Source organism: Marmota monax, unplaced genomic scaffold (assembly GCF_021218885.2).
Source record: "Marmota monax isolate L192 unplaced genomic scaffold, Marmota_monax_Labrador192_F-V1.1 WCK01_AAM20220418_F8-fsc00055, whole genome shotgun sequence".
NCBI lineage: Eukaryota > Metazoa > Chordata > Mammalia > Rodentia > Sciuridae > Marmota > Marmota monax.
Window position 1 is genome coordinate 7,650,092 of NW_026695205.1, and position 20,548 is coordinate 7,670,639.

Sequence of the window (20,548 nt, forward strand, 5' to 3'; positions counted from 1 at the left end):
GTCTATCCAAGTAGTTCTCAACTCGAAAATTTTAGGCCCCCAACCAGGCATATTTGATGATATCTGGAGGTAGTTTGGGTTGACACAACTAGAGGAGGTGATGGAGTAGCCTCTAGAAGGCAGAGGGGCAGGAGTGGCCCAACAACCAGCAATGCACAGCGTCCCCAAAGCAGAATGGCGGCAAGCCATGAGCACCCATCATCACAGCTGTTGCAAGGAGTCTGTCTGAAAAACAAAGTTAATTTGGGCATTTCTCCGTTAAAACCCTTTAAAGGTCATCTATTTCCCTCAGAATAAAACCAAAGCTCAGACTGGGGCTGTGGCTCAGTGGCAGAGCACTCGCCTAGCACGCATGAGGCACTGGGCTTGATCCTCAGCACCACATAAAAATAAAATAAAGATGTTGTATCCACCTAAAACTAAAAACAAGTATTTTTAAAAAATGATAATCTTTAAACAAACAACAACAAAAAAACCCAAAGCTCCCACAACAACCCAAGGCCCTGTGAGCCGGACACCCGTCAACTCTGACATCATCTACCACCTCTGCCAGGCTCCTTCTGCTCCAGAGACGGCCCCTCCTGCTGCCAGCCTGGGCCTCTCCTCTCCTCCGTCCCTCTGGCTGGGAGGCTCTCTCCTCAGGGATCCCTGGCCCCCTCTGGACCTGGCCGGTCAGCACTCCACCTGCTCCCTCCCTGATTCTCCTCTCTGGTGTTTGTTTTCTCACCTTCTACTTCACTCTAGAATCCCCACCATTATGTACAGTTTGCTGTTTGTCTCTCAACATGAGCTCGACGGGCATCTCTGTTCGCCAAGGCATCTGAGCACGTAGGGGTGTGCTTGCATACAGGAAGCACTCAGTGAACATTTTTGACTGAATATGGTAGTTTCTCAAAGGCCAGAAGCTCAAAGGAGAAAACTGGATATGTTGGCAAAAGTCAGTAGATCAGGTCACTTTCACAGCAAATGTGAGAGGAAGACATTGTTCATTCTCCAGGTGAACCAGAGGTTTCAACGACCTGCCCAAAGGCCTCAGCTAGCAAATAGCAGAGCCAGGACTCCAACCCAGGTCCACCTGAGCTAAACCACTCCTTCCACACTGTGAAACCACACACTGATAATCAGCATGAGGTTAACATCAGGCTGGACGTGGGGTCCTTATACAACTTTTTCCACCAGATAAAAATAAAGGCATAGAAAAAAGGGAAGATAAATAAACAAAGCTGGCAAGATTCAGATCTCAAAGAGTAGAGGTAATAAGGAAAAGAAAGGGGAACAAAGGGAAGAGCAAGGAAAAGCTGGCATCTCAGAGAACCAGAGCTGGCAGGAACCCAGAGGTCCCGGGTCCTGGCAGGAACCCAGAGGTCCCGGACGGGTCCTCACTTGGTAGATGAGGACTTGGAAGTCCAGGGCATAGCTGTTGGGTCTCCTTCACTACTGGCTTTTAGGGCTGGGTGGAGCTCAGTGGTAGAGCACTTGCCTACGCAGATGAAAGATAGAAATAAAGAAAAAGGCAGAGGGAGGGAGGGAGGAAGGAGAAGGAGAGAGAGTGGGAGGGAGGGAGGGAGGGAGGGAAGGAAAGAGTGAACTTTGATCCAGCCCAGTTGGAATGGAAGCCAGGTGACCTATTGCAATCTAACGCCCCTTTTACTGTATCTCCCTCGTCTTTCTGTAGAAAATAGAAACAGTTTTCAAATGCAATTGATCACTGTGAGAAAGCAGAATCAAAACTTGAATAATTCCATTTAACTCAAAGAAGTGACCAATAAAAATAGTGAACTATTTTTAACAGATTGTTTTCAAATTGACATCAGAAATTAAGCTTAAAAAGTATGATTAAATACTGCTGCTTCAGCCCATGTGTTAGCACACACCTGTAATCCCAGGGTTTGGGAGGCTGAGACAGGAGGATAGAGAGTTCTTAACCAGACTCAGCAAAAAGTGAGGCACTAAGCAACTCAGTGAGATCCTGTCTAAATAAAATACAAAATAGGGCTGGGGATGCGCTCAGTGGTCGAGTGTCCCTGAGTTCAATCCCTGGTACCCTCCACCCAAAAAGAATATCTCTGCTTCAGGGTGGTCTGTTTAGATGACTACCGTGAATATACTTTGTTAGTGGATACACTTACAAATAATATATTAGGATGGAAATATTCTTTCTAAAGTAACTAAAAACTGTTTTATGTCCTTAATTCCTCAACGTACCTGCCACAGCTGTGATGACCCACAGCTTCAGTCTAACCGAGGGGCCCGTATTTATGTCCCCACAAGTGTGATGAATGTGAGAGTGGGATCTGTCCCTTGTCTCTGAGCATGGCTGGGATCTGTGTTCATTTCTCAGGTTATGAAGACACTCCACCCGCGCAGGCTCATGGCCACGGCAGGGCTGGGGGTTCTGAGCCTCAGTGTGAAGCAGGCTCTCTGAGCACCAGTGTCTCCTATCTCCGTGGCCGGCACATCTCTGGCCTCAGATTCCACAAAGTCGGGGAAGTGCGAACGGGATTCCAGAAGAGCTTCTTCTGGGCTTGTCTTTTGGATTAAGTTATAAGGAGACCATTAAGAAATATGAGTGTTTTTCCAATTAATTTTCAAAGTAACCAATGAGAAGGTGCTCTGCTTTTAAAATTAAATATGCTAATGCGCCACAAGAAGTCACATGATCCTTGTGTCCCAAAGCAAACCTGTAGGTTATCTGCTTTCCCAGCACAGGGCGAGGGTCACTCACATCGCAACACGAATGTCCTCAGGCCTCACTTGCAATTGTAAGATTCAGTCACAGGCAGCTTTCCTGTCTCTTGTGCCTGCGTATGTAGGGGACCTCTGGCTTCCACAGACTCTCCCTCAAAGTCCCCCAGAAGTGATGAATGTGCTCACAAATTGGCCTCCCTCTGCAGCCTGCATCCTATTCCTGATGGTTTTCTCCGTGACTCTTTCTGTTCCCCACTCTCCTCTGCCCTCGTCTCACAGAGCCAGGCTGCAGGGCCTCCTCGCTGCTGTCCTGCTGTCCCCAGTGCTGCCCCCATGCTCCTCACTCTGTCCACTCCCAGAGCTCCAGAGCTGCATTGTAGGATGGGCAGAATGTCCTTCCTCTCCATCCGATCCTTGGCCTACTATACACAGCTTCCTAGCCTAACAGCTGGCTTAGGATTTTTTTTTTTTTTTATTTAGGGAAATGTCCTGATAAACCACCTGAGGTTGAAGGTAAGGCCTAACAGGCCAGAGTGCTGGGTGCTGCCTGGACAGACAGGTGCCTAAATAAGGTCCCTCTGTGTAAGATCATTTTACTTGGAGAGGGAAGGAAAGAGAAAGGGGACAGGAACAAGGAGCCTCCTAGGGGTTAGACTGGGGTTTATGTGAACCAAAGGACCTGTGGAAATCCCGTGGGCTCCGAGACATCTTAAGATTGGAAAATAAAGGAAACATTGTACTTTAGTGCTTTTTAGCTGCATTTTTGAAAATATACTGCATTCACCAACTTCAAAATGAAAAAATGCAAGCATATATGCTATAGTTACGCCTTGTATTCATGCAGCAATAAATACAAATACTAAGTACCCAATAAAACCTGGCACTGTTCACCCATGAGCCAATCTTCCTTGGAATGACTCTTTAAGGTAGTCATTTTGATCCCCACTGTTCAGATTTTGGAAAAATGAGTCTTCCAAGTAAATAATTTTCCTTAGATCACAGAGATAATCCTGGAAGAGTGAGTGTGGAAACTCAGACCTGCGTCTCGCGAAGCACTTGCCTGTTCGCCAAACTAGCCCACCTTTCAGGGATGAGAAACAGCAGTGTCCTCCAGGAATGGACACTTTCTTGGTGGGAAGTACAAGGGGACTGGGCAATGAGCAGACACAGAGCACTGCAGGTCTCCTGCCCTCCCGGGCGCCATCATAAAATGCAAACACTTCAAATACTTCTTTGTACATACATACATTTGTGATAATCAGCAAAACTTCCACAATGCCTGCTTTGTGAGATTCACACAGTGTCCTGAAGCAAGGAGCTACAAGGGGAAATCTGCTCTGAGAGGTTTTATTCGCTCTGTGCAGTTCTTCCTGGAGCCACCGAGTGGTATTGTTGTGCAATTAAAACTGCTTCTGTCACCAATTTGGCCTTTCTCTTCACCTGTTCTAACCTAACGAGTGTCTTTTTGGAATCTTGCTCTGCCAGATCTACAAGGTGCTTACATCCCCTCCCCCCACACCCCTGTGGGGCTCTTTAAGTAGCTGTGTTCTCAAATTTCTCCAGAAGCAGAAAGACATGGCCGGTCAATATGTTTGTTCAGAAAAATCCACTAGTCACGTTGACCAGTGCCATGGATTGGAGAAGGAACAAAATTCTGTATTTGTTGGCTGGCCACGTTTTATTACAGCATCACATGGGACAGTGGTGCTTGGCCCACAAGCCATCCCCCCCCCCCCGCCCCCGGGAAAGAAACATGGCCTGTGCGTGGGTCGGCATCACTTGGACACACCAGCCTGCGAGGTCCTTTGATGCTCTCCAGCTCTTCATCATGAGAGTCACATAAAAGCATATGAACAATTAGGTCTCATTCTATAACTCCCCAGGGGAGAGCTCTCACAGGGGAAGGAGGCTCAGGAGAAGTAGTGTGGAGCTTTGGAATTTGCATCTGAAATCCTGAAATCTCCTTGAAAAAGTCCGCAACCTTCAGGTCTGGAATTTCCCATCCGTACTTTAAAAGGCTCTCTGTCTTCTCTCCATCTCGACTGTCATCATTAGTGTTTATTAAGTTTGTGTTGAGTTTTTACTTTTCACTCTTTATCCAGACACCCTAAAGGATCATCCCTTGTACTCCATTTAAGATTGTGCCGGAAGAGAGGCAGCCCCTCTATCAGGTGCCACGATGCTCAGAAGGCAGACAGAGGTACCCTTGAATGTTCTTGTGTTTCTTGGGAGTTTTCAGAGGTCTCTTCACACACTATCTGATTCTTCCTCACAACACTGTAAGGAAAGTACTGATAATTGCAGATCAAGAAACCAAGCTTCTCAGAGGGCAAATGGTCTTCCTCAGATCACCAAGTGACAGCCCCAGGTGGAGCTATGCTGCTGCTGAACCTCAGCTACCCATGCCAAGAGGACAATGTTACAACCAATGCACACCCGGGACAAGGAGGTGGGGATAAGAGACGGGACAGAGGCATGACATCGAGTGGGAAATTGAGGGGAAAGGGAAATTCTAAGCAGTGAGTGGAATTTTAATAATCAAAACGTGGTACTTGCTTTAAACTCTCCTGAGGCAGGATTCTTACAACACAGCTTAGCAAGCAGCCAGAAAGTTGGTTCCATGGCTTAAAAAAATAAAAAAAGCGGGTCAGCTGACACCAAGGCAACAGGAACACTCAGATTCCAGACCCTGCCATGCCTCATATCGACAACGACGTGAAACGAGACTTCAAGGATGTTCTTTTGAGGCCAAAACGCAGCACTCTACAGTCTCAAAGTGAGGTGGATCTCACAAGATCCTTTTCATTTTGGAATTCAAAGTGGATGTACACTGGTGTCCCGATCGTTGCTGCTAATATGGATACAGTAGGCACCTTTGAAATGGCCAGGTTCTTTGTGAGTTCTCCCTCTTGACTGCTGTCCATAAACATTACAGTCTTCATCAGTGGCAAGAGTTTGCTGGCCAGAATCCTGATTGTCTTGAGTATCTGGCTGCCAGTTCAGGGACAGGCTCTTTTGACTTTGAGCAACTGGAACAGATCCTGGAAGCTGTTCCCCAGGTGAAATATATATGCCTAGATGTGGCAAAGGGCTACTCTGAACACTTTGTTGAATCTGTAAAGGATGTACGGAAGCGCTTCCCTCACACACCAGCATGGCAGGGAATGTGGTGACGGGAGAGATGGTGGAAGAGCTGATCCTCTCTGGGGCTGACATCATCAAAGTGGGGATTGGGCCAGGCTCTGTGTGTACAACCCAGAAGAAAACTGGAGTGGGGTGTCCACAGCTCAGTGCAGTGATGGAGAGTGCAGATGCTGCTCATGGCCTCAAAGGCCACATCATTTCAGATGGAGGTGGCAGCTGCCCTGGGGATATGGCCAAAGCTTTTTGGGCAGAGGCTGACTTTGTGATGCTGGGTGGCATGCTGGATGGGCACAGTGAGTCAGGTGGTTAGCTCATGGAGAGGGATGGCAAGAAGTATGAACTCTTCTATGGAATGAGCTCTGAAATGGCCATGAAGAAGGACACTGGTGGCGTGGCAGAGTACAGGGCCTCAGAGGGAAAGACGGTGGAAGTCCCCTTTAAAGGGGATGTGGAGCATATCATTCGTGACATCCTAGGAGGATCCGATCTACATGCACCTAGGTGGGAGCAGCTAAGCTAAAGGAGTTGAGCCAGAGAACTACCTTCATCTCCCAGCAGGTGAATCCCATCTTCAGGGATGCACGCTCGACCTGAGTATTTCTGCCCTCTCAAGGCACCAACGCTTCCCAACAGAGTCTCCCAAATGGGTTCCTCACCCATTCTAACTACTGTGGCAGTGCATTTACCAGTTGCCATTGTCCTCCTCCTGAGAGCTCCTGTAATAATGCTACACTTCTCTGTTTGTACACGCAAGATGCCCAGAGCACTCACTGGGGAAGAAGTGAGGAAGAATACAGTCTGAAAATGAAGTAAGATAATCGAATGGGTTTCTGGGGACCCGGCATCCTGAAGATGAAAAGATACTGATGGGTTCAGAAATGTTCTATATGGCCTTGATCTGGATGGGGCGGGCTTTTGGAATCATGTCTTATTAATCTTATTAATGAATTATGTCTTCATTAAATGAGATCTTTAAGTATAAAAAAATAGAAATAATAAAAATTAAAAAGCACCTCTCATCAGCTGGCATTGGTCATGGTGTCCCTCACTTAGGAATGTGCTTTGCCCGTGTGAATGCCTAATACACGCTAGTTGATAATGGCAATAGGAACCCGTGAACTGAAGTCCCTTTGGCACTGAACTTGTCAGCTCACGTGAGGGGTATGTGATGTGATGAAGAATGCTGTGTTCTGAGACCAGCTGGTTGAGCATTTGTGTCTCTGACAGTCACCTTCTGGACCCACCGTGCTGGGGGTCCTAGGGCCCATAACATCCGGGTACAGACACCCACCACCCATCTTCCAGTGAAAACTGAATCTGGGGATTCATCCACATGACACCAACATCTGGAGAGCTGGATACTCCGTTGCCACCAGGATGGGGCCATGTGGATGCTTCTGTCGACTTTCAGAAACCAGTAATGCTGCGACATAAGTAAGCTTTACAGAGCATGGGACCCAGGAGTGTCTTCCCCTGACTCCTTCTCTCAGTGAGTTTGTAAGGATGGTGTCACAGATCACTCCTTCAGTACAAAAGACCAATCGTGTGCACAGTGCTCACAGCCTGTTGGTGCCGGGTGCACAAGGCTGCTCCCTCGGGAGCCACAAGTCGCCAGTGAACACCAAGGAGAAAGGAGCTCTGTGTCCACGGCATCTGCAGAGCTTCAGAGACGAGGTGGCACTGAAACCCAGTAGGTGTGGGTGTTCTAAGTGAAGCGGGAAATGAGGGGTGACCTGTGCAGACAGAGCGATACCTGAGAACACCCTTCAGGGAAAAGGAGAAAACAGGAGGGCACAGGACACTGGCAGGCAGTTGGCAGTATCTGTCCTTGGCCCTGGCTCAGCCCCTGGTCGGCAGCATGCCTTCTAAGAGACAAGAAGACCGGGGGCTAGGGGACTGACTGACCAGAGCCAGCTGCCCACACTTTGCAGACAATGTCCTGGTTCCCTGGGACGCAGAGCTCCCTGCCCACATGCCCCTGGTCAGGGGACTTCTCCCAAAGTCTGGGCAGTTCCCGCAGCTGACGGAGCACTCTTCCATGGGGATGGGTGTGAGTGAGCTGGCAGTGTCAGCTGGAGCCCACGTGCTGGGCACAAGGCCCTCACACTGCAGGCTGGAGGGACCCAGGAAGAGAGGCCCAGCAGGCTGCAAGGTGGCTCCGATGGCACCAAGCGTGGGAGCGGAACTACCAGGAGCCCAGAACTCCACATTGGGACTTCCCCTTCCAGAATGTTGCAAAGGAAGGACAACCAGCCTAGGAGAGCTCAGTGTGTCCACTTGCCACATTCTTCCCCGGCCATTTAATTCTAAATATCTAAACGCATGGTAGGTGAGCCCTCGTTGATACCTTGACTGGGTTTTGTAAATATTAGGGACAGCTCTTTATTTGGGAGACTTATCAGAAATGAAGCTGGAGAAAAAGGTTGGGACTCAACTCTAAAGGGTTTCACTTGACAGTTTCAGCAGAGATTTTTTTAAAAAACAGACATGTAAGCTGATTAAGGGCTTAAAATTTTCTCTTTCACATCCTCTCCCACTGCTCCTACCCTCAGAGATGTCTTTGTTTTCCACACAACCATTGTAATCACGACCCACAATATTCAGTGTGACTCCTCCCAGTGGGATCTAATTGTTTAATGAAAAGCAATCAATCTTTTCTCCCCAACCTGACTACAAACTCTAGTATTAGACAATAAATGTCTATTATTCCCTTTAAATCTTGTGTGGATATCTTTCATACTTTTAGGATGGTGGTTGTCCCAAAAACTACTTAATGAACCATTATAAGAAGCTGTGGATGAAAATAACTTTCAGTGTCACAGCTGAACCATGTTCTGCTGCCAACCCTTTTATATTTCTGTATCCCCTCAGGACTGACTCTATATCTGATGAAAAATAAAATTGCAAAAACTCTTGTTCAAAAAGTTTAAGAAGGTGACAGTAGAGTGTTAGACCAAGCCACGGGGCCCTCTGAGTGTGGGACAGATAGGACAGCACAGGTTTGCTTTCCCAGAACATTTAAGGCAAATGCCCTTCCACCCCGTCAGTAAGCTCAGTGAAAAGATCTTTTTGCGTCTTTCAAAAGCATGGCCCAGTGGTAAGTGGGTGACTTTAGATGGCACACAGATGGGCGTTTGTTTAGTGTCTTAGATATGTACCAGTGTGTTATGATATATGTAACAGCTATGTAAATGCGCTTTTGGGGGATACAATTTGCACATCAATCAATAACTTCATGTTTATTATTGTTTGGGACAAGGCTAAGTTTAAAAATGGGCCAAATTAAAGAAAAATATTGAGTAAATAAGAGTACAGGTGGCACACAGATGTTGTCAAAAGTATAAAATGGTACTTAGAGGACTGAAGTTTGGAAATGGTGGAAAACATGGATGGTTACGGTGTCCTAATGACCTGACACGGTCAGTACCATTCTTGGACCACACCCAACCTTTGGTTTTCCTCTCTAGCTGACCCCTCTCTTGTTTTTTCCCACTAGGCTGGTAAAAGATTTTTTGGTTTTGAACAAAGAAAGGACCCTGAATCTGGAGCCTCATTGGAGGCTGTCACAGATACCCTCCTGGAGCTCAAAGCCCACCCACCATTCACCACCTCCTTCCCGATCCTGTTCTGTACGCCAGGAAGCCCATTCACAGCGGGCAGAACACTGGGAACTAACCCCAGAGCTGCTTCCACCAATGCCCAGTCAGCCTCAAAGTGCTTCCAACATTCTTAACACTCCTGCTCATTATTGTAGCGAACTAAAAAGAAGTTTGTTCAATAAATATTTACTGCTTACCCCAGTTGTAGTCCTTCTCAAAATTACACATGGACACACAAAATTCATACAGCTCTCTTGAGATAATTGCCTGTGATTTTGACCCTTATTCATCTAGAGGTCATTAAATGATATGCAGTATAATTCCTAACCTTATTTGAGTTCGTCCACTCCTCTCCATTGTGGACACACACGGGAAGCATCGGTGTGTCCACACTGGAGAGGAGTCTCAGGAGGCCAATCGGCTAACCCAAGCCCCCTGGAGGTCAGTCCCTGAAGGAAGGATTATTTCTAGCTCTTCCCATTTCCTAGTTCAAAACATTCTCACATGGGGCTGGGGTTGTGGCTCAGTGGTAGAGCGATCCCCTCGCACGTGCAAGACCCTTAGCACCACATTAAAAAAAAATAAACAAGTGAAAAAAAATCCTCACCATCCATTTCTTTGTGGTGGTACTTAACATCAGGGCCCTAGCATTCCCTTCTAGAATGATATTTCTTCCTAAATTCACCCAAGACTAGTGCTCCAAATTCTGAAAGGTGTTAATCTTAAATGAGTCTTGAAGTACTTCCAACATTCTTTGTATTCTTTACACATTATTAGGGACATCTAAAAGTATTTGCTTAATAAATTTTATTTGTTAATAATATTCACTATTAGCAAATAATGCATATTGTTTGGGGTTACTAAAAGGAACCATTCCATACAGTTAATATTCAAACGCTGGAGAGCACCAGGAAACAGCATGGGGTCGTATTTGAAGATAACACTGTAGTGTAGAATTTTAGTACTGTGCATTCATATCATCTGAAGGATGAGCAGCAATACTGAAGACTGCATGTTGACATCACCAATTTAAGGATCTGTTTGGCTTCAACCCCCATTATTTCTTGAAACTCCACTCCGAGAACATGTATAAAGTATCCTGTGTGATCAACTTACTAATTTTCACTTTATTAACAAGAACAACCCACCATTAGCTGCACACAGGGTTGTAAGCACACGTCAATACCAAGGTACCACCTGCTGTGGGCAAGACTGGCTGATCTGGCTGCGATCCTCTCATCCTGTCCTGAGACTTCTTGACTAGGTGACTTTTCTTTATCAATTTTAATTTACTCTGAAAATAATACTTTTTCACATTTCCCCAACTTCTTAGCTGATTTGGCTTGGGATTCAGGATCAGGAAAGCACATGGGTGAAAAGAAACACCAGGAAGACAGACCCACAGGAAGCACTACCTGGGTTAGCAGTGACCTGGGCAGCAGTGCTGGGGTGGAGCCCTTAGGTCAGATGGTCTGCATTCCCAGAAGGAGAACAGCAACTAAATAAGGTTTTAACAGCCCTTCCTCCCTTTTGAAATAAAGAACCTTTTAAAGCTCACATTAGGTAATTTTACAGGGAATTAAAATCCACCATCATCCCCGGAGGAACTATCATTTAGCAGCTAATTGCCAGCTGCTCCTCTGGACTTTCTGTGGCCACGAGACAGCCCTGAGCGGGGGGCCTCCTGAGCAAGAAGCGCCCTAGCATGCCCTCCCCAGACCAACTGGACATGTGTTTTCCATTTAAACGTTTCATTGCCCCAACCGAAAACAAATCAGCTGTGTCTTCAGGATCCTACGAGGAGAAGGGTGGGACTTATTTCTGGACAAGCCTGAGGAAAACATTACCCTAATGGATGAAATATGTTTGTGCTCAAGACTTCGTGAAAGCGTTGACTCGGTCTTTCCCAAGTTGATCTCCTCTTCCTTGAAAGGAAAAGTCCATCGCTATTAGCCCAGCTTTGTCTGTAAGTGAGGAGTAATGGATACACCTTTCCTTGGTTTAGATAAGGATCCAAAGTAGACACGGTCTTTAGGGATTATCCACACACCTTCGACAATGTGATCTACACGCCCCACTCTCCCTTGGCTGTGGACAGCAACGGAAACCCGCTTCCTGTTTTCTCAAGCCAAATGCCTCCATCCATTCAATTTTTCCCAAGAAAGCTCTCACTGATTTCTCAATGCTCAGTGTGGTCAGCAAGAAAATTGGTTCTGGAAAAAATATTTGCCTTTCTGCCTCAAAAATAATGGTCTCCTGAAGATTGCAAGCCCACTGTGGAGGAATTTTGGCTTATTTTGTGTTTTGCATCCTGATGGAGCACAGGAAATAGGAAAATAGAATATTTTCCTTGGCAAAATTAGGATGTGCTTGGTTTAGCCATTTGACAATTTCTAAGAGTTCAAGTTGAGAAGCACACACGAAGCCACTCTCAAAACTATAGGTCTGGTTCTCAGGTATAATTAGGGAAATCTGTCATCACTAAAGGTCTTGCTCTGATTTTTTTCTTTTTCTTTCTTTCTTTTTTTTTGTAATGGGTCTGCCCACCAAGCAGAATCTTTTGTGTTTTTTTTTCTTCCTTACTTTTTTGAGTTTGATTTTTCCACAGAGGGTTTAAAAACTCAAAGAAATTCAAGAGTTGCAAGGCCCACAGTGTACCTAAAGAAGAGCACTGTGTCAATTAACAGGAAGCTCCAACTGGCGGTCCCGGTGCCAGACCACTCAGGCTTTGAAAACACATACGAATAGCATAAAAGGGGTGTGGAAGATTATCCCCATGCAGATACGTGATTTAAATTCAGAATGAAATGTAGTCACTTTTCCATCCCTCAGATTGGTGTGCCTCCTTCTGCAGAGACTAATATAGAATTCTCCTTTTTAGGCTTGCCCCTGAAACCACTTGATGTGTGCCTCTTAGCAGAACCAAGGGAGATAAGTCTGTTATTTTATCTGAATTATCTTCTGGATTTCCTATTCCATAGTACAATATTTAGCTTTTTGTAAATTTTAACTTTTTATAGACAGTTTTCCTCATCATTATCATTCGGTGATGCACAGTGAGACCCTACTTAGCAAATGTAAGCATATTCTCTCATGTTAGAAAATTCATATTCAGTTTATGTTTGGTATCAACATTACAGTCTTCCCATAAGAGACTGTACTTAAATTTCAAAATGAACATATAAATGTACAATTCACCAAGATACATACATGTGTATATAACCAGATGTAATAATTAGCTTCATAATAATAGTTTTTATTGCTTATTTTCAGGCCCTGCTAATATCCTTTAGGCCTTGAGGGCAATTCTGAACATATCATATTTTCTGGATTCATAGTTAAATTTTATGTTTTGGTGGGATGTCCAATTAACTGAATGAGTCGGCCTCATAGCGAGGTTCATTCAGTGCTTTGAGTCCACACTGTGGTCCAACGACTCCTTTCTCCCTGCACTCAGTCCCCTCATCTCAAGGCAGTCCTGGGGCCTCTGTTTCTATTTTGTGTATATTATTGGTCTATCTTCTCCTTTTCTTAGGGTCCTACAATCATACTGATTTAATCAACTTTAATTGAGGCATGATTTATATTCAGTAGCTCTTCACATCTACAGGTTTAGCTAACATTGGGAGGAGGATAGTTTTAAAAAACTGCAAAAAAAAATTTCTTGTCATCATTCTCTAAACAATACTGTGTGACATCTATTTACAGAATATTTATATCGTATTCTGTATTATAAGTAATCTAGAAACAATGTAAAGTGTGCCGAAGAACATGCACAGCTTATATACAAATGCTGTGGCACTTAATAAGAGACTTGGGCATCCACCGAGTCTCCCAGGGGGTCCTAGAACCAACACCCATGGATACCAAGTGGTGACTCTATAATGACATGGGCACATGTTATGTGTACAGCTTTGACAAGTGTGTAGGGTCTCCAGTGAGGGATGAGAACAATTCCAACACCTCTGAAAGATCCCTGTGATCTTTGTAGTGCCCCCCTCCAGCCCCAGCCTCTGGCAACCCTCTGAGCTCTTTCTATCCTGTAGATTAGATTTGCCTTTCCTGGTGACTCACAGAGTGGGATCACACCTGGGCACTCTTTGTCTCTACCTTCTTATGCTCAACCCAGCATTTGGCGACTCCAGCATGTTGAGGTTACCAAGCGGTACCGATTTCAGGCATGCAACACAGATGCTTTAGCTGCTGTGGGCATTGAGGTTGTCTCTGTTCAGGGCTATTAGAAACAAAATTGCTACAACCAGTCACCTACAACATTCATATGTTTTTTCAATTTCTCTTGAATGAATACTTAAGGGTGGGATTTCTTAGTCCTATGGAAACCATATTTTCAGCTGGATAAGAAGCTGACCAACGGCTTTCCAAGGGGCTGTATAACTTTTCATTTCCACCAGTGGTATAGAAGATTTCTAGCTGCTCCATGTTCTCACCAGGAGTTGGAATTTTTAATGTTTAATTTTAGCCATTCTAGTGCGTGTGCTGTGCACTTTCATCCTTCAGAGTATTAAAGGATATTTCTTCAGGTAGGTTTCGTTTCTGTGGGATTAGGATACCACTGACCCATTGTCTATATGTATTTTAAATGAGGACCATCCCAAATTGAATCCTATGATTTGCGTGCACCAGCCATTTTTTAAGGCTTGGTCACTTAGAATTTTTATAAGCATGAATTATTTTATACAAGTAATTCAGCAAAATATTGAGGAAAAGTGAACGTCCAGCCAAGTCCTGAAGCACGTTAATGAAGAAGCATCATCTTGGATAAGTATTGACCTCCTGGAATTCCCAGCCAGGAGTACCTCCTCGTCGTCTCACTCACTCGCCTCCATTTCTTTCTATAGGGAAATGAGAGACTTATTCAAAATCCTTTGAACATTTTCAAGTTTCCATCTACAGTCTGAGAATAGAGCCATCAAGTAGAAGGATCCAGAAATCCTGCCATAGTAAATTTTCTGATTTCTAAAAGGCCTCCCGAGCATGCTCAGGAATGTGCCCACCTCTACTTGTGATGAGACTTCCAATATGCCTGAGTTTCCTCACTGGAGGCCCCTCGGGGGACCCTGATTTGAGAGTGTTCCTGAGTGTGGTCCTTCCTTGCCCGAGTAATGAACCTTTCTTCACTCTCCATCTCCTGGTCAGGCTTATTGGCCTTGTTCCTCAGGGGGCGAGCCTCTTGTGTTTGGTTACGGGGTTCTTTTGCCCAGTATTCAGCTGACATACATGTTTCCCCATATTTTTAATCTTCAAAAGTCTACCTTTTCATTTGATGCATCTCCTGACAACAGCACATTTGCAGAATTTTTAAAAATTCCATCGACCCATCAGCATTGTTTTGTGCTGGGAGAGACAGGGAAGGAGCTGCCTTCTTTCTCTGCAAAGGCAGCAGCTGCGCCAGGTGCCCGTGGAGCAGGGGCTTCCGGGAGCCAGCCCAGATATGGACTTCCTAGGTTCAGAGATTCCCAGGTTCTCTGATTTGTCAGAGAACTCACTCCGAGACCTACATGTCGACTGGGTTTTTTCTTCACTGAGAGGAAGAAGGAGACCCTTTCAAGTAGATCCTTTGAAAACTTACCCGTAGCCAAGGGGTTGGGTAGGTGAGGAGAAGTAGGGTCTGCTCCCCCAACAAGAAACACAGCGGACCAGCTTCCGACTCCCCAGGAATGCGCCTGTTTCAGATATCTTTGCCTCACTGTGGCCAAATACCTGACTCGTAGAGCTTGGAGGAGGAAAGATTATTTTGGCTCATGAGCTCAGAGGTCAGTCTGTGGTCAGCTGACTCCATAGCTCTGGGCCCAAAGTGAGGCGGAAGGGTGGGTACAAGGAAGCAGCTCAGGACATGGCAATCAGGAAGCACAGAGAATGCTCCCCTCACCAGGGACAAATATAAACTCCAAAGGCACACTCCAAGGTCCCACCTCCTCCAGCCGCACCCTACCTGCCCTGTTAATCCATATCAGTGGATCAGTCAGCGGATTAGGTCGACTGTAACCTCATCATCTCACCTCTGAAGTCTTGCATCGTCACACCTGAGCTTTTGAGGGACACCTCCTATGTCAACCATAACAGTGTCCCCCTCTGCCTCTAACATTGCACAGACCAGGAACAACAGGGCTGGACCTTGACTTCCCTGCACTAACTCTGCCCTCTGCTGCCTTGGGCTAGGCTGTGTCCTTCCTAAAGAAAAAAAGGAAATTCTTAAGAGATCTCCTCAGTCGCTGTTGGGTAGAATTTCCATTTGACTGGGGAAATGGGGCTTTTAAACTGCGATACCATTTTTGCATGAAAGGAAAAAGGAAAACTCGAGCCCTGGATGTTCAGAGCAGCTAAGCCACAGGGAGAACATCTCGAGGTGCTTCTGAGAAGAGCCAGGCAGCCCCACACCGTCCAGACACCGCCACACTGCCCTGTCTTTGAATGCCTTCCGCTGTGATGCCTCATGGAGCTGGGTCTCCTGACCTCCAGCCCAGACTGGCCACCACATCTGAGCTGCGCCTTGGCAGTAGGGAAGGAGAGGGGAGCCCAGAGCAGAATATGGGCCTGTCTGTGCTCCTGTTTGGTGTGTGTTGCCTCATTTAACCCTCCCACCCATCTATGGCAGAGTCATCATTTTACAAAAGAAGAAAAAAGACTCAAAGGATAAACAACTTGCCCAAGGTTACACTAAAAGGAAGTAGCTGTTCGGGGACTAGAACCAAGGTCCGTGTTTTCCATTACGTCATGCCATCCTCTGCAATTCCCCCCTTGGTTCCCGTTCACGCCTGCCATTCTCAGTAGGTCTCCCAGACCCGCGGCCATCCTTCTCTTCTGCACCCATCCCATGCATCAAATCTATGCCCTACTCTTAAGGCCTTGCAGCCATGGAAACCGCTAAGAGTCACCTCCACCCAGGGGCTGAACCTGACCTCTGCACAGCAGAGTAGCTGGGAGACCTCTGGAACCACGTAGTGAAGGCAGGGATATGTCTCTGATGATGGAAATCTACCTACAGAAGTAAACCGAAGGAGATATTTTCAGTAGAAATCTTTTAGAGACACCAACTCTCTGTACTGAAAACCTTGATTGGGTGAGTCAAGTTAGATGCAGGATTTTTTTTTTCTTCTTAAAAACATATGATGACATCTCTCCTCTCTACTTGACTAGAGAAAGCTGGTCATTACACGATCACATCCACCCGACTGCAGCCCTACACCTCCCCCACAGAACCTATAACATCTACATGCCTGATGCTTTTTCACACTTAAATTAGAAATGTATCATCAAGCACAAAAAAGTACAGAAATTAATATAATGAGCATGCTGTACTCACCATTCAGCTTTTATTGGGTTTTAATATTTTTTTCATATTTGCTTTTCATATTTTTTAAGAAATAAAATATTTCAGACATATTTGAAGCACACAGATTTCCTGTCTCAGTCCCATCTACTGCCTTCTGGCTCCGAAGTTCATTTACCAAAATTGTTTCTGGAACAACAATTCAGAATTTTCTGACATTATTTCTCATTTCTGTGCATTTATTATATTTTTACCACACATTTATGTGTTCACAAACAATACAAGACTTAACTTTGTATCCAATGTCACATCTCCCTGCAGTGTGCCCTCCACTAAAGTAATGTGTGAGAGGTAACAAAGTGAATATGTGTGGTTGTGGTCATTCGTTATTTTTTTTTAAGAATAATATTCCATTGTGTGAACATATCACATTCTGTTTATCGTCCCATTGATGGACATTCTGTTTATTTCCAATTTTGTGTTATTGCAAACCATGCTGCAGTGAGCATTTCTGTTCCTGTCTTCCTGTGCACATGTGCGAGTTTTTCTAGCAGCCCAGAATTGCTGGCCTTATTTTACCTCTGCTAAACTGAGTGACACTAAGCAAATAAATATGTGACTCTAAGAAATAGTTTTCAGATGCCCTCAATTTGTGGATGACCTGGCCATTTTCCTCTTTAGAATGCTGCTTTTTTATACCTAGAATAACATTTTGAGATATTTTTTTCCAGGAACTCCAGAGAGTCAGGTGTTAATTTCTTGAAAGTGACATCTAGTGTATTTATTTACTATAACATTCAACTTCATTTTAGGTTCTAATCCAAAGGGCACATGATGCCTCATAATTATATATTTTATATTTAAATGCACAATGTGAGAGAATAAATCTGAGTTACAGCAGGGAACTTAGAATACTGGTAGGAAAGGGGAAAGGGGCATATTAGTATGGGCAGAGCCACAGTGACAAATAAACCTTGCAATGTTCAACAGAATCGAACCGTATTTTTCTTTCATATAACACCCCAGGATGGTTCCCAGCCAGCAAGGGCTACAGCCTCTCTTATTCAGTCACTTTTCGGGGTCCCAAGCTCCCTGCAGCTTTACCATCTTTAATATGTGTCTCCCAAAGCTGATCAGAGACAGTCATCTCCATCCGCCGGCTGGAGCAGACAGCAAGAAGGAGCACAAATGGGAGTCTGGGCCAGGCCTGGAGCCAGGCATTGGCCTCGAGGCCATGGCTCACTGCAAAGGAGGCTGGGAAGTGAAAACTACCTGTGGGCCCAGAAAGAAGAGCAAGTGGACTTTCTTGAAAAGTTAGTTCTGTCTTGCATAAGAAAGAGAAAAGAAATTGGTCTCGGTTCAGTCAAAGTGTTCACAGCAAATGTTTGTTAACATGAGAAAGAAGAGAGTGAACACCAGCTGAGTTGGAATACAGTTTACCATCAAAGCGCTCTCTTTCCTTCCTTCCTCTGGTTACTTCCACTGTTACTTTTGTTGCCTACCCTTGGTTCCCTCCTCCTTCTTCTGAGAACAGTGGGCCCTCACCACTCAACCCATGTAGATTTGGGACAGTGCTCCAAGCAAAAGCCAATAGGATCTTATTTTAGCAGAGATGGTGGTCGCGGTTAACAAGCAGAAAGCTTATCAGGAGAATGATCATCAAACAGGGAAAACGCTGCACGACCAAGGGGCCACCATTGCTAAGGGGACTGAAGGTCCAAAAGTTTACGTCCGCAGAGGAAAGTGGGGACCATTGATTTGAGGTTCTATCTTCTGGGCTGGTGAAAATACCACAGGAGCACTGCAGTAGAGACTGGTCTGCAGATGGACACGGGTGGCGCTGCACTTGTGCTCAGCCATGTCTGATAGAGACAGGACCCCATCTGGTAACTCAGTCCACCCCACCTGCCCGGCACAGTGATTGGGCCCCGGGGGTGCATAAACCAAGCGAGGACCATAGAACCAGTTTTTAGCTTGTTGTAATAGTTTCTTGTTTCTCAACTTCTTCCAAAGCTGAGTGAATGTCATTCTGCAAGTTCCGGGAGCCACTTTCCATGCTGCATGGAGGAAACCTGACCGCAGAGCCAGAGCCAGAATTCTGTGATGTCACATGTCAGACCCGCACCTGAGATTCTCAGTTACCGTGATTTCTACAGCTCTTCCTTTCATTCTGTGGACTGTCCGTCCCACAAATCCTCATGAAACCATCTTAGGCTGATTTGATTTGGGTTTCTGCCACTTACAGCTGAAATACACCTGAACTGAAACGTAAAGTGTTACCAATTATACACCTTCCAGCTGAGAACCGGATGGCCTGTGGTCATCTGGGGAACGTGGAGGATGGCAGCTCATAGTCAGCTCTCCAATACTGGGGTCAGAATCTGCCAAATTCTAAGTGCATTTCCCCCCCTCAAGCCAAGGCATGAGGTTTGAAATATGGCGTTGACACTTAGGGAGCAACAAGAGAAAAAAAAAATGGAAGGTTCTTTTCTGAGCTGTTTGCCAAACCTCTGTTGCTATCCCAGCTCTCCACTGGGCTGTTATGACAAACCACCCCCAGCACCACTGCCCACTGAAAGTCACAGTTTTCTGGGTGCTCCCAGGACAGAGGCGGGACAGCTGGGCCCCAAACTTCCTTCTGTCCAAAAGCCGAAGGCTAGGGTGAAGTCTTTAAACCGAGGTCCTAGGTGGATGAGCAGATCTCAGAGTACTGTTAAAAAAGAAAAAACAGTGGAGTGTGATGGATTCAGATTCAAGAATTATGGCCTGGCGAGATTTCTGGCCTTGGTTACCAGTTATGGAGTCACTGAATCAACAGAGTTGAGTCAGGTCTTGGAAAGGTGGCATGTGTCACTAAGCCATGAGAGACCAGGGCAGCACAGCTCTTGGCAGAGCTTCCCCAGGGCCTGGCTGTGGTGGGAAAGGTGGAAGGGGGCAGAAGTTGGGGGCAGGTAGACCAGCTGGCCGAGGAACTCCATTGTCAAGGGGCTGGATCCTCCATGTTCCCGGTGTCATATGCCATGAGAAGTGAACACTAAATGTAAGCCCCGCTTTGCTTTGCCCTGAAGGGAAACTCACCGTGGCCACCCTTCTTCTCGGCACTCCTGGGGATAGTTCAAACAGTAATTTGTCTATAGACTGCAGAGTTGTGAGAGACCATTGCAAATACGACTGGAAAATGTGTGCGCCCCTAAGTGCTGGGATAAGCGCTTCAGGGAGTTGTTGGCACCACGCTTGGCTAAGGTACAGTCAGTGGGACCAAGGTGGGCGTCCTGGGAGCTGAGACCCACGGTGCTGGGTGTGCAGTGCGACCACCAGTCATCCCCGCCCCTGGCAATGCACTTCCCCTTCTCCCAGGAGGCTGCTCCTGATGCTCAACCACTGTCACTTGGTGCCAGGGGATCTGCCAGCCAGAAGAGCCCACCTGAAGTGTTCTGGCCAATCAGGGGACCCCACTGCCCTGACCACAGTGCAGTTTCACAAAATCCATGAAACCCAAGCATGGCCAACGAGAATCTTTGTGTTGGACCGTTCTGCTCAGAGAACCAGCACAGAAGACCCTTTGTTTCTCAACAGAACGTGAGCCCCAAGTGGCCTTTAGCTTTGTTTCCTGTCTGCTCAAAGACCAATCAGTTAGAAACAATGAAAATAAGAGACAAGAAAATAGGTGACAAAGGAAAGAATCACAGAGTGTTGACACCTTGTTCTAGTCCAGTGCTCAGGGCCAAAGGACAAACTGAAGGCCTGTGTTCTGACTTCCATGCTTATGTTAGAAATCAAGCTAACAAACTGTTAAACAGATCGTGTTCTACTTTAACAAACACAC

General features: G+C 45.9%; 1 pseudogene; it reads left to right on the forward strand.

Annotated features, from left to right (window-relative positions):
• Positions 1–5,382: 5,382 nt before the first annotated feature.
• Positions 5,383–6,358, forward strand: LOC124083379 (GMP reductase 2-like; annotated as a pseudogene).
• Positions 6,359–20,548: the final 14,190 nt, after the last annotated feature.